Genomic DNA, 12,050 nt, shown 5'->3' with positions numbered 1-12,050 from the left:
AAGTACCAGAAATTTCGCCCCTAAAATCAGTTAACCGCTTGGGAGTTTTGTAGCTTAATTAGCTTTTATTAAAAATTTCCTCTAGTAATAATAGTCAAGCACTTTTAATGTTGCTTTCAGGTAGAGCAAGATTTCAAGGTTGTGACTTGTTAAATATATGAATTTAATGGGTAAAGGTTTTCCAGACTTTTTCTCAGTCTAGTAATTAGACTAACACCAGAACACAATGTAAAGGGACACTGATCTATACTCATACCAACAGAAGAAGTAAGTGATTTTTCTGAAACATCAATTTTAAAGAAGTAGTAAAGCAATTACAAAATATTTAAAATACATGTTGTAGAAAAACTATCCTGTTAACATCTTTATTAAACTTAAATGTTTTTGTAGCACAACATGACCTAGACACATAAAACTGTCAATGCCACTCTTGTTCCTAAATACCATTCTCCATTAAAGAAGAATCTAAAATATTCTAGCTGCTATAAGTTAGTCATCATCTTAAAGATAAAAGTTGATGCACATCTGTGTAAAAGGAAAGGTCAGACTGAGGGGTTGCTTACTTTCTATAGAAACTGAACTAGCTATTAAATTTGATGAAAGGTATTCATATAAACACTCCACCTGCCCTCTTGCAAATGGCTAGAAAAACATCATAGTCTGAAAAAAATCACTCACCTGGGATGATGAACACAAAATTGAAAACTTATAAGTTTGACCATTAGATTTAAAATTAGTCTTCCTCTCATAGCTGTAATCATTTATTCATTGCACTATAGTAAACTTCCCATGCCCTCTGGTGCTACTGCCCCAATCTGCCTAAATGACTAATAAAAATATGATAATCTGAGAGATGACCTCTTCTAAAGCCTAGATGCAACCGACTCTGTCAAAAAGGGCAGTGAAAGATGTTGGGGGGGTGCGGTTCTTTTTTTTTTTCTTTTAAGATTTTATTTATTTGTGTAAGAGGGGGAGAGAGCACAAGCAGGGGGAACAGCAGGTAGAGGGAGAAGCAGGATCCCCGCTGAGCAAGGAGCCCGACGTGTGGCTCAATCCCAGGACCCTGGGATCATGACCTGAGCTGAAGGCAGACGCTTATCCGACTGAGCCACCCAGGCGTCCCAGAGAGCTGCAGTTCTTTGCCTTTGAAATGCTATGTAGTTATAAGCCAAATTCTGCCCTGAGTTAATTAAGTCTTTAAGCCATGAAATAGTAGATTATAAAGTTTTGTTACATCATGGAACACCACCAGAGCTCTTTCTTTTAATTTTTCAGAAGATAGAGGAGGAAATTGGTTTTCCACAGTTGTATTTATTTCTTTATTTAAGTAAGCTCTAGGCCCAACATGGGGCTTGAACTCATGACCCCAAGATCAAGAGTTGCATGCTCTACCAACTCAGCCAGCCAGGTGCCCCTTTATATCTTTATTCTATATTAAACTATTCAAAAGCAGAGGGAAAAGAAAGGATATGGATTTATGATTATAACATATCATCCTGTTTTTTTTTTAAGGTTTTATTTTATTTATTTGACAGAGAGAGACACAGCGAGAGAGGGAACACAAGCAGAGGGAGTGGGCGAGGGGGAAGCAGGCTTCCCGCCGAGCAGGGATCCCGATGCGGGGCTCAATCCCAGGACCCTGGGATCATGACCTGAGCCGAAGGCAGATGCCCAATGACTGAGCCACCCAGGCGCCCCACATCTCATCCTATTTTTTACATGTACATTTCAAAATCCCCACGATACAGCAATATATTTTGTTCTATTCAATCTTCTTACCTCACAACTATGTGAGGAGGCTTTTTGGCATGGAAGGGAGGACGAGATACAGTAGGCAGCCATACTTCAGTTTTAAGGGACTGTTTCATCTGACTCTTTTGAACAAAAGAAACAAACTCATTTCATTTAGCTCAGGATAAGGAATTTTTTTAAGGAAGCGCACAAGCATTAAGGAAGACATTGTAACAATAATTAAGACGGTGGGTCACAAGATACAGGTTTGAGTCCTGGTACTGCCATTAACTAGTTGTAGGACTATGGACAAGTTAACATTTCCTAAGCCTTCCTTTCCTCATCTATAAAAATGACGATAAGGAGCACCTACCTCATTTGGGTTATTATGAAAGTTAAATAATGTGTGTAAAGCATCATATGGCCTCATTAAGTGCTATCTGTAATAAAAGGAATCTCAAACAAGAGCCAAAACTGGACAGGTTTTCACTGAGAGTGGAGCCAGATGGTAATTATAGATTCAAATCAGTTCTAGAGACCTGAACAGCACATATTCCTGGATCTTCACTCCAGTGCTTAACACAGTAATGTTATTCAGCTGCCATTGCATGTGGGCTTCCTCCTACCTCATAATCAGCTTTCTGGTCTTTCTTTGCTTTCCATTAGCTCAGTTTTGGTGCCATTCATAAGTAGGACACTGGCAGGACCATAAGTTGTTTGCTCTTGGGTCATATGCCCTCTCCTTGGTTCAGTTAGTAGTAAGGATTGATTCACCTGCACAAAATCTATCAACCAACCCCCTCAGCAACGCTAGAGAGGAGGTGATTTTTCTTAAAAGGGTAATGGATAGATGGATGGGTTCTATCAATGTGTATGTTTGTATGCCTATCTACACCCTTTTTCTCATAATTATGGTCCTAAAAGTGTTCCCTACAGTACAATCCATCTATCACACAATACATGGAACATGAAATACCCTGAATCTCAAGCTGGAAACCTAGGATTCAGTTTTTTTATTAAGTTTTTATTTTAATTCCAGTATAGTTAACATAGAGTTTTATATTAGTTTCAGGTGTACAATATAGTGATTCAACAATCCATACATCACCCAGTGCTCATCACAAGTGCCCTCCTTAATCCTTATCATCTATTTTACCCACCACCCCACCCAACTCCCCTCTGGTAACCATCAGTTTGTTCTCTATAATTAAGAGTCTGTTTCTTGGTTTGTCTCTCTCTCTCTCTATTTTCTTCCCTTTGCTCATTTGTTTTGTTTCTTAAATTCCACATGTGAGTGATCATATGGTATTTGTCTTTCTCTGACTTATTTTGTTTAGCATTATACTCTGTAGCTCTATCCACGTCATTGCAAATGGCAAGATTTCATTATTTTTTATGCCTGAGTAATATTCCATTGTGTGCATTTATACATACCACATCTTTATTCATCTATGGATGGACACTTGGGCTGCTTCCATATTTGGCTATTGTAAATAATGCTGCTATAAACATCAGAGTGCATGTAACCCTTTGAATTCGTGTTTTTGTATGTTTGGGGTAAATACCCAGTGGTGCAATTGCTGGGTCGTAGGGTATCTCTATTTTCAACTTTTTGAGGAACCTCCATACTGTTTTCCAAAGTGGCTGCACCAGCTTGCATTCCCACCAACAGTGTACAAGTGATGCATTCCTTTCCATCTGTCCATACCTTCAGTGAGTTCTTTGAGACAATTTTTAGAATATATCTCATATCATCTTACCTCAAATCCATCCACTTTTCTCCCATCACTTTAGGCCAGGCCTGCCATACTTTCATTCTTACTTACTCTCCATTCCATTTTCTACACAGTAGCCAAAATAACGCTTTTAGGAAGAAATTGAATTACTTCACTTCCTTGCTTCAGTGGCTTCTAGTTGAACTTAGACTAAAACTCCAAACTCCTGTAGTGGCCTGAAAGGATCTATATGATCTGCTATGCATGAATCTGTATTTCATGGTGCTCTCAGCTTTGCTTACATGCTGTGGCTATATTGGTCTTCTTCTTTTAGGCCTTATACACTTTGCACGTGGAGCTCCCTTAGTCTAGAATTGTCTTCCCCTACTCTTTACATGGCTATCTCTTTCTCATTCTCAGTTTCAATTTAAAAGTCACCTCTTCTCTAATTATCCTATGTAATGTGGGTCCCTTTGCTCTTATTCTCTACTGCTACACACAGTTATTTTCCTTAACAGCACTTAACACTCTCTAGAATTATCTTATTATTTATTATCTTAGTTATCTTAATTACTAACTTATTACTTGGGATTTTTTTTTTTATCTCCCTCATTAAAATATAAGCTTCAAGAGAACAGGGACTCCATGTGTCTTATTCTCCAGTATATCCCCAGGACCCAAAAGAGTGCCTGGCACAGGGTAAATACGCAGTAAATATTAGTTTTATGAATCAATCAATCAATCACATGGCCAGCTGCAAGCAAACTTGTACCCTACCATCAAATAAAAACCATTCTAGTCAATAGATCTAAGAAACTGTTTATTAAAGGATTTTGTCAGAAGGTGTGGAATGAGTCAGGAAATAGCAGAGTAGGCCATACGTTAGTATCAGGTCGCTTTTATTTAAAGTTAACCCATGCTAAAAAAATTATTTTTTAATTTAAAAAAAGAGTAACCTGTGCTAACGTGTATGTAACTAATCCAGTGACAGAGAGACTGATCGTAGCTACCTTTTTCTTACTGTTACTTAAAATAGAGGTAAATATGGAGGGACTCCTGGTTGGCTCAGTCCATAGAGCATGTGACTCTTGATCTTAGGGTGGGTCATGAGTTTGAGCCCCACGTGACACATAGAGATTACTTCAAAAAAAATAGAGGTAAATATGGAGAGTATACATGTGTTAGGAAAGAAAGCAACATCTAATATCAATTTCCTAAGTATTTATAATACAAATAAGAAAACTAATTCTCAAGATCGTAAATCTGTAAATCGGTTCCTGCTAATAGGCAGTAGCATACAGGTCAGAGGCTTCACTCAAGATTTCACAGAATATATTGAAGTTATTCTATAGATGTCTAAATTTGGTTTGCCAAAATGCCCAGTGAATGTCCAGTGCATCAAATAACAGCACTTCTGTCCTGTCCTACCTAGGATCTTTGCTGGTATTCCTCCACTGACAGGTGGGAGTGGAGTTAAAAGTAGATCCTCCCCAGAGAAAGCAATAAGAATCTCTAGTGAAGAGCACTTGACATGAACTGAGTCTGGGACAAAGCCCATGTTTCATTGTCCACACAGTTTCCTCAGCTTTAAGCCACAGAATTGTCCTTAACTGCCTAACTTTTCATCAGCACCCACATCAAATCACTAAACCTGTTTTTTCTCTTTCCTATCCTTATTATCTATCACCTAGAACAGTGGTTCTCAAACTTGAGCATGCATCAGAATCACATGGAAGACTTGTTAAAAGACAGTTGCTGGGCCCTATCCAGTTTCTGATTCGGTAGGTCTAGAGTGGGACTTAGGTGATCCAGAGACCACACTTTGAGAACCACTCCTAAAATATTGCACTAGATTCCAATTTGATCTCTCTGCCAACAGTCTCTTTCCTAGTTAAGTTCATACTTCACACTTCTGCTAGGATTATTTTTAAAGTATTTACATAGTTTTCTCTCCTAAAACTATAAAATTCTCAAAGACAAACACTATGTCTTATCCATCTTTGAATCATGATGTCTAGTAATGGTAGGCATTCGAAAGCTGTTGACTGATTGAATAAATCAAAAGATTTTTGATGGCATTCTGGGTTTTTACTTCTTTTTCATTTGCTTCTTATTATAAAACATTAAGTATAGGAGTGGTAGTAGCATGAGTCTAATAAATTGAGGATTAGACTAGTCAGAGTTTTAGTATGTATCTTATTCTCTAAAGCAGCTACATTTAATAAAACTACAGCCTTTAAAAAAAAAAATACAGCCTTTAGGTTGACCATTTCATGTGCCATGTGGCAGCATGTATCTGGTAACTATTGATCTAGAAGATATAGCAGACCAGTTTAAGAAAGCACATAAATCATCACTAAAGTGTAGATATCTAAGAAAGGTAGAAAACAAACAAAGAATTAAAAAATCAAATTGACCCAGAAAAGACTGAGAGCAAATTTTTTACAGGGAGAAGGATGAGGGAATACAGAATTCAGCACTGTTAATTGCTGTAAAATATTATATCAGGTTTGCTTTAATTACATGGTAATGTCCCAAAGAACAAAGGTAAATTACATGATGACTTATGTTACTACTCCCACATTATCTCTTAATAACTATGTAATTAACTTTTCACTACTATACAGTGTGTAGTATGATATTACTCATGTAAAAAGAACATTGATAACTTAAATGAATGAGCTGGGGTCGGGCAAGGGATGGAGACAGTAGGGAAATCATAGTATTGTAACATTCAGGAATTCAAATGATTCATTAGATCATTGACCCAGTCCTCAAGGATCTGAGCCAAAGCCTTAGAAAAGTACCAACGGATTCTGAGATGAACTATGCAGCTTTCTGAAGACAAAAAACATACAATAAATAAATTTACCGAACAGTGGACTAGATAAGTGAGTTTGGTATAATGCATATACTTTTAAAGAGTCCATTTTGTTTGAGGAGGTTTTTCTTTTTAAGTAAATATTAAGACTTTTTTTTTAATGGAAAAACCATTCTTTCGGTCATATCATTTTACCAAAACTTCTTAAGTTTATATGTGTGGCCCATGTGGTGAGGATGTGCAGCACCAGGAACTCTCATTCGTTGCTGATGGGAATGCAAAATGGTACAGCCACTTTGGAAAACAGTTTGGCAATTTCTTACAAAACACCCTCTTACCATACGACCCAGCAATCATACTCCTTGGTACATACCCAAATAAATTGAAAACTTATGTCCATGTTAAAATGGATGCACATGCTGATAACAGCCATTATCAATTTAATTGGCAAAACTTGGAAGCACGATGTCCTTCAGTAGGTGACTGGATAAACAAACTGTGGCACATCCACACAATGGAATAGTATTCAACCACAAAAAGAAGTGAGCTATCAAGCCATGAAAAGATAGAGAGGAAACTTAAACACATAGTACTAAATTAAAGAGGCCAATCTAAAAAGGCTATATACTGTATGATTCCAACTACATGACATTCTAGGAAAGGCAAAACTATGGACACAGCCAAAATATCAGTGGTTGTCAAGGACTTGGGGTGGGGAGTAGAGACAGATAAATGGGTAGAGTACAGAAGGTTTTTTTTAAGGCAGCAAAACTATACTATATGATACTGTAATGGTGGAAAACAGATCATTAAACATTTTTCAAGTCTTATAGAATGAACAACACAAAAAGTGAACCCTAATATAAACCATGGACTTTAGTTGTTAATAATGAATCAATATTGGGGCACCTGGGTGGCTCAGTCGGTTAAGCATCTGACTCTTGATTGCGGCTCAGGTCTCAGGTCGTGAGATCAAGCCCCGCGTGGGGCTCCGCACTGAGCATGGAGCCTGCTTAAGATTCTCTCTCCCTCTGTCCCTCCCCCCGAAGCTTGCGGGCACTCACACTCTCTTTCTCTCTCAAAAAACAAACAACAAATGAATCAATATTGGCTCCTCAATTGTAACAAATGTACCACACCAATGCAAGATGTTAACAACAAGGGAAATTGAAGTATGGAGGGATGAGAGGGTATAAAGGAACTCTGTACATTCCATTTTCTGTAAACTTGAAAATGCTCCAAAAAATAGTTTATTAATTTTTTTTAAAATGCCAAAGTGAAAAAACTTTTCTTCCATCTATGTCATTTTATTAGTATCTTCAGTATATGTGTATGCCCTGTGTTTCCCAGCTTCATCAGCTATGGTGTCCTATGGTGCTGAGTGTCTTATGGCCAGTGACCTCACAGATTTTACCAAAAAGCTTGTTTTCATTGATATCACATAATAGCCACTCTATCCAAGTACAGTGATCCTTTCTGCTTAATTCTGTCAGGAATTTTCCCAGCAATCCCTTCTAGGGAAGCATTGGTCCTTGAATCTCCATTGCAAAAGATGCAGACTGATTTACTTGGCATATAGTTTCTATAGAGGGAAGACTTCATTTGGGGAAGAAAGACTGAGCTAAAGTCTCCTCAGAAATTTTCTGAGATGTGTCCTCTCACACAGCCTGTTTCCCTAAGTGTAAGAATACAGGAAGTAGTAAAGACCTTTATGTCCTTGAGGAATCTTCTAAGACGAGTGACCAATTTCATTGTGCTTATACTGATACTGACACTGATTTACTTTGTCGAAAGCTCTATTCCCAAGTGGCTATAATTATTAATGAACTCTAAAGGCATAAGTGGAAAACTGTTAGAACAAAACATCACTTAGCTGAAATTCTTGAATGAGTTATTCTTAACTGTTTATCTGAATAGTTAAATATCCCCATGTTATTGTTACTGGCTTTTTTTGGATTATAAAAGTAATATTGCTTATTGTAGAATATTTAGGAGATGAGCAAATAACATAAAAAATCATCTTTGAAATCTGGAAATGATAATGTTGCCTTTTTAGACACACATAAAATTTTTGCCTTTTTATTATTTTGAATAAAAAGGTTTCTAAAGTGGGGGCACCTGGGTGGCTCAATCAAATAAGCGTCTGACTCTTGATTTCAGCTCGGGTCATGATCCTCAGGCTCATGAGATTGAGCCTCTCATCAGGCTCCATCCTGAGTGTGGAGCCTGCTTAAGATTCTCTCTCTCTCAGGGCGCCTGGGTGGCTCAGTTGGTTAAGCGACTGCCTTCGGCTCAGGTCATGATCCTGGAGTCCCGGGATCGAGTCCCGCATCGGGCTCCCTCCTCGGCAGGGAGCCTGCTTCTCCCTCTGACCCTCCCCCCTCTCATGTGCTCTCTGTCTCTCTCATTCTCTCTGTCTCAAATAAATAAATAAAATCTTTAAAAAAAAAAAAAGATTCTCTCTCTCTCTCTCTGCTCCCTCCACCCCCACCCCTCGCTCATGCACATTCTCTTTCTCTCAAAAAAAAAAAGAGTTTCTAAAGTGTATTGCATGGATCTTACAAAAGACTAAAAATGGAAGGAAACACATGTAGGATAGGTACAATAGCACTCTGTACTATCTTTGCAATTCTTCTGAAAATCTAAAATTATTTCCAAAGAAAATGTTTAAAAACAACTGGAACAGGATGGATTACTTAAGGCATGGTAGTGGAACAAAAATATAACTTTTTGGGAAAAACAAAGGTTGATCTCTACCAATCATCATACTCAAAGAATTTCCAGATAGAATAAAAAGTTAAATGACCACAAATGAACTAAAAGAAAAGGTAGTCTAATATTTATCTGATCTCATGGTGTGGAAGACCTTTCTCAGCCTAAATTCAGTGGAAAATTTATTAACAAAAGGTTAATCTATCTGTATCACAATAAAAATAAAAGACAAATGACAAAGGAAAAGTATTTGCAACATATATAGTAGACAATCTGGGAATGTCTCTTAAAAATCAATAAAAGAAGAGAAGTATTCCAACAGAAAAATGGGTAAAAGTTGTCTTCAGTTTATAAAAAGAAATACAAATGGCTAGTAGGCATATAAACAAAAATGTTTTCAATATCCCTAATAACAAATAACTAAATTAAGACAAGATTCTGCCTTTAACTTTTCAAATTATCAAACAGAATTTTTTAATAGCAAGAATGCTATTGGGAGTGTACACTAATAAGATCTTTTTGAAAAGAAATTTGGCAATAAGTATGTAAAGCCTGAAAAAATATTAATTACCCTTAAAGAAATTTATCCTAAGGAAATTAAAAATGTGCACAATGATTAATGCCGTAAGAATTTTATAAAGATATTCATCACAGTGTTACTTATAATAAAAAAAATAGAAACAACCTAAATATCCAGTACTAGGATTAAGTAAATTATGCTATATCCACATTTTTTTTTTTAAAGATTTTGTTTATTTATGTGACAGAGACACAGCGAGAGAGGGAACACAAGCAGGGGGAGAGGGAGAAGCAGGCTTCCCGCTGAACAGAGAGCCCCATGCTTAGCTCAATCCCAGGACCTGGGACCATGACCTGAGCCAAAGGCAGACACTTAACGACTGAGCCACCCAGGCGCTCCTGCTATATCCACATTTAAAAAGCATGGCCTCTAGGAATATTTAAAAATATGGAAAAATAATATACTTTTTATTGCAGAAATAATAAAATAAGTAGAAAATACAGCAGAACAAAAAGGATATATACATATATAGTAGAAGTAATAGATACAATGAAAAGTAAACATTGGTCCTACCCCAATCCTCTAAGTCCCCTCCTTGAGGCAGCTTTCTTTGCTAGTTTTATTAAATCCATCCAGAAATATCCTGCACATGTATAAGTTTGTGTATGTATTAATATCCCAGTTTTTATCAAATGAGAATACTATATACTGTGCTTACTGTTTTTTACCCTTGGTCTTTCATTTACTCATATCTAGGACATTGCTTCATAGCAGCACAAAAAGATCTACCTCATTCTGGCTAACTGCTTTATATTATTCCATTCCATGGATTTAGCCACTCCCCTCTTCAAATTGATGGGTTTTTTAAACATAAATCATACAGTGTTTTTAAGAAGAAATATGGTTGATACTACCTTTGCCAGTGATCAAACTTAACATCATCAAGGATGGAACAAACCAACACCATGTACCCCCAGTGAAATACTCTAAGAAGGACACAGCATCATTTCTGTGATACCCCTTCCAAACTTGTTAAACCTGAATCTAATCATGAAGAAACATTAGACAAACCCAAATTGAGGGATATTAAGCAAAACAACTTAGCTGGACTCTTAAAAAATGCCAGTTTTCAACTACTGAATAGGAGGGGGTACTTTTTTAGATTAAAAGAGACTAAAGGAACATGGTAACTAAATGGAACTGTGATCCTGGATTAGATTTTGAAGCAGGAAAAAAAAATCTATAAAGGATATTACTGTGACAAGCAAGGATACTTTAATATGTTCTGTATATTAGATATAGTATAGTATTAATATTAAGTTGGTCTTTTTTATTACAAACAATGCTGCAGTGAGTGTCCTTATATATATGCCTTTGTACACATATATGCATAAATGTAGCTTAGAGGTCATTTCCAATTCTTAGAAGAATTGCTGAGCTTGAAGCCTTTGTGTACTTACAGGTTTTTGGTTTTGCTTTTTTTTTATAATTTTTTTTTAATATTTTATTTATTTATTCATGAGAGACAGAGAGAGAGAGAGAGGCAGAGGGAGAAGCAGGCTCCCAAGGAGCAGAGAGCCCGATGCGGGACTCGATCCCAGGACCCTGGGATCATGACCTGAGCCGAAGGCAGACGCTTAACCATCTGAGCCACCCAGGCGCCCTGGTTTTGCTTTTTTAAGTTTATTTATTTAGGTAATCTGTACATCCGGTGTGGGGCTCAAATTTACGACCCCAAGATCAAAAGTCGCATGCTCTTCTGACTGAGCCAGCCAGGCACCCCTGTACACTTACAGTTTGGGTAGATATTGCCTAAGTGCCCTTCAAAAATAGTGCTAACTTACACTCCAGTATATAATTATGTTCACTCTCTTTCATAATACAGTGTATTAACTATTTTTATCTTTACTAATCTCTTAAGTGAAAAATGGTATTACATTGTTTAGGTAATATATATTAAGTGAAAAAGGGCTATATGACAATATCTATAGTATGATACCGAGATACATATGTGTGATTAATACTAATTAGATATTAATATCCAGAAAACAAATTTGATTTGTTTTTTCCCTTCTCTGTAAGGTATCTTTGGAGAAACAGAAGTTTTCATTTCAGCATAGTTGAATATTTTAGTATTTTATTTTAGAGTTAGTTTGTGCTTTTTGTGTCTTATTTAAGAATCCTTCTTACCGGGCACCTGGGTGGCTCAGATGGTTAAGCATCTGCCTTCGGCTCAGGTCATGATCCCAGGGTCCTGGGATCGAGTCCCACATCGGGCTCCCTGCTCCTTGGGAGCCTGCTTCTCCCTCTGCCTCTCTCTCTCTCTCTCATGAATAAATAAATAAAATCTTAAAAAAAAAAAAAAAAGAATCCTTCTTACCTCTACAACATTAATATATTCTTTATTTTCTTCTAAAAGTCCTACAGTTTTGCCATTCACATTTAATTCCTTGATACATCTGGATTTTTTTAATATGGAATAAGGTAATTCTATTTTTCCAAATCAAAAATTAGTTGTCTAAACATTGTTTTCTTTTTTTTTTTTTTAAAG

General features: G+C 36.7%; 1 protein-coding gene across 5 annotated transcripts in view; it reads left to right on the top strand.

The window, feature by feature from the left end:
* The window catches only part of ADK (adenosine kinase), a 488,918-nt gene that overhangs the window by 462,928 nt on the left and 13,940 nt on the right, over positions 1 to 12,050 (top strand). The window lies entirely within an intron of this gene.

The sequence above is a fragment of the Leptonychotes weddellii genome, chromosome 6 (genome assembly GCF_054177405.1).
Source record: "Leptonychotes weddellii isolate Sample4059 chromosome 6, ASM5417740v2, whole genome shotgun sequence".
NCBI lineage: Eukaryota > Metazoa > Chordata > Mammalia > Carnivora > Phocidae > Leptonychotes > Leptonychotes weddellii.
The sequence above is the reverse complement of the archived record's forward strand: the minus strand, read 5'-3'. Positions and strand labels throughout refer to the sequence as shown.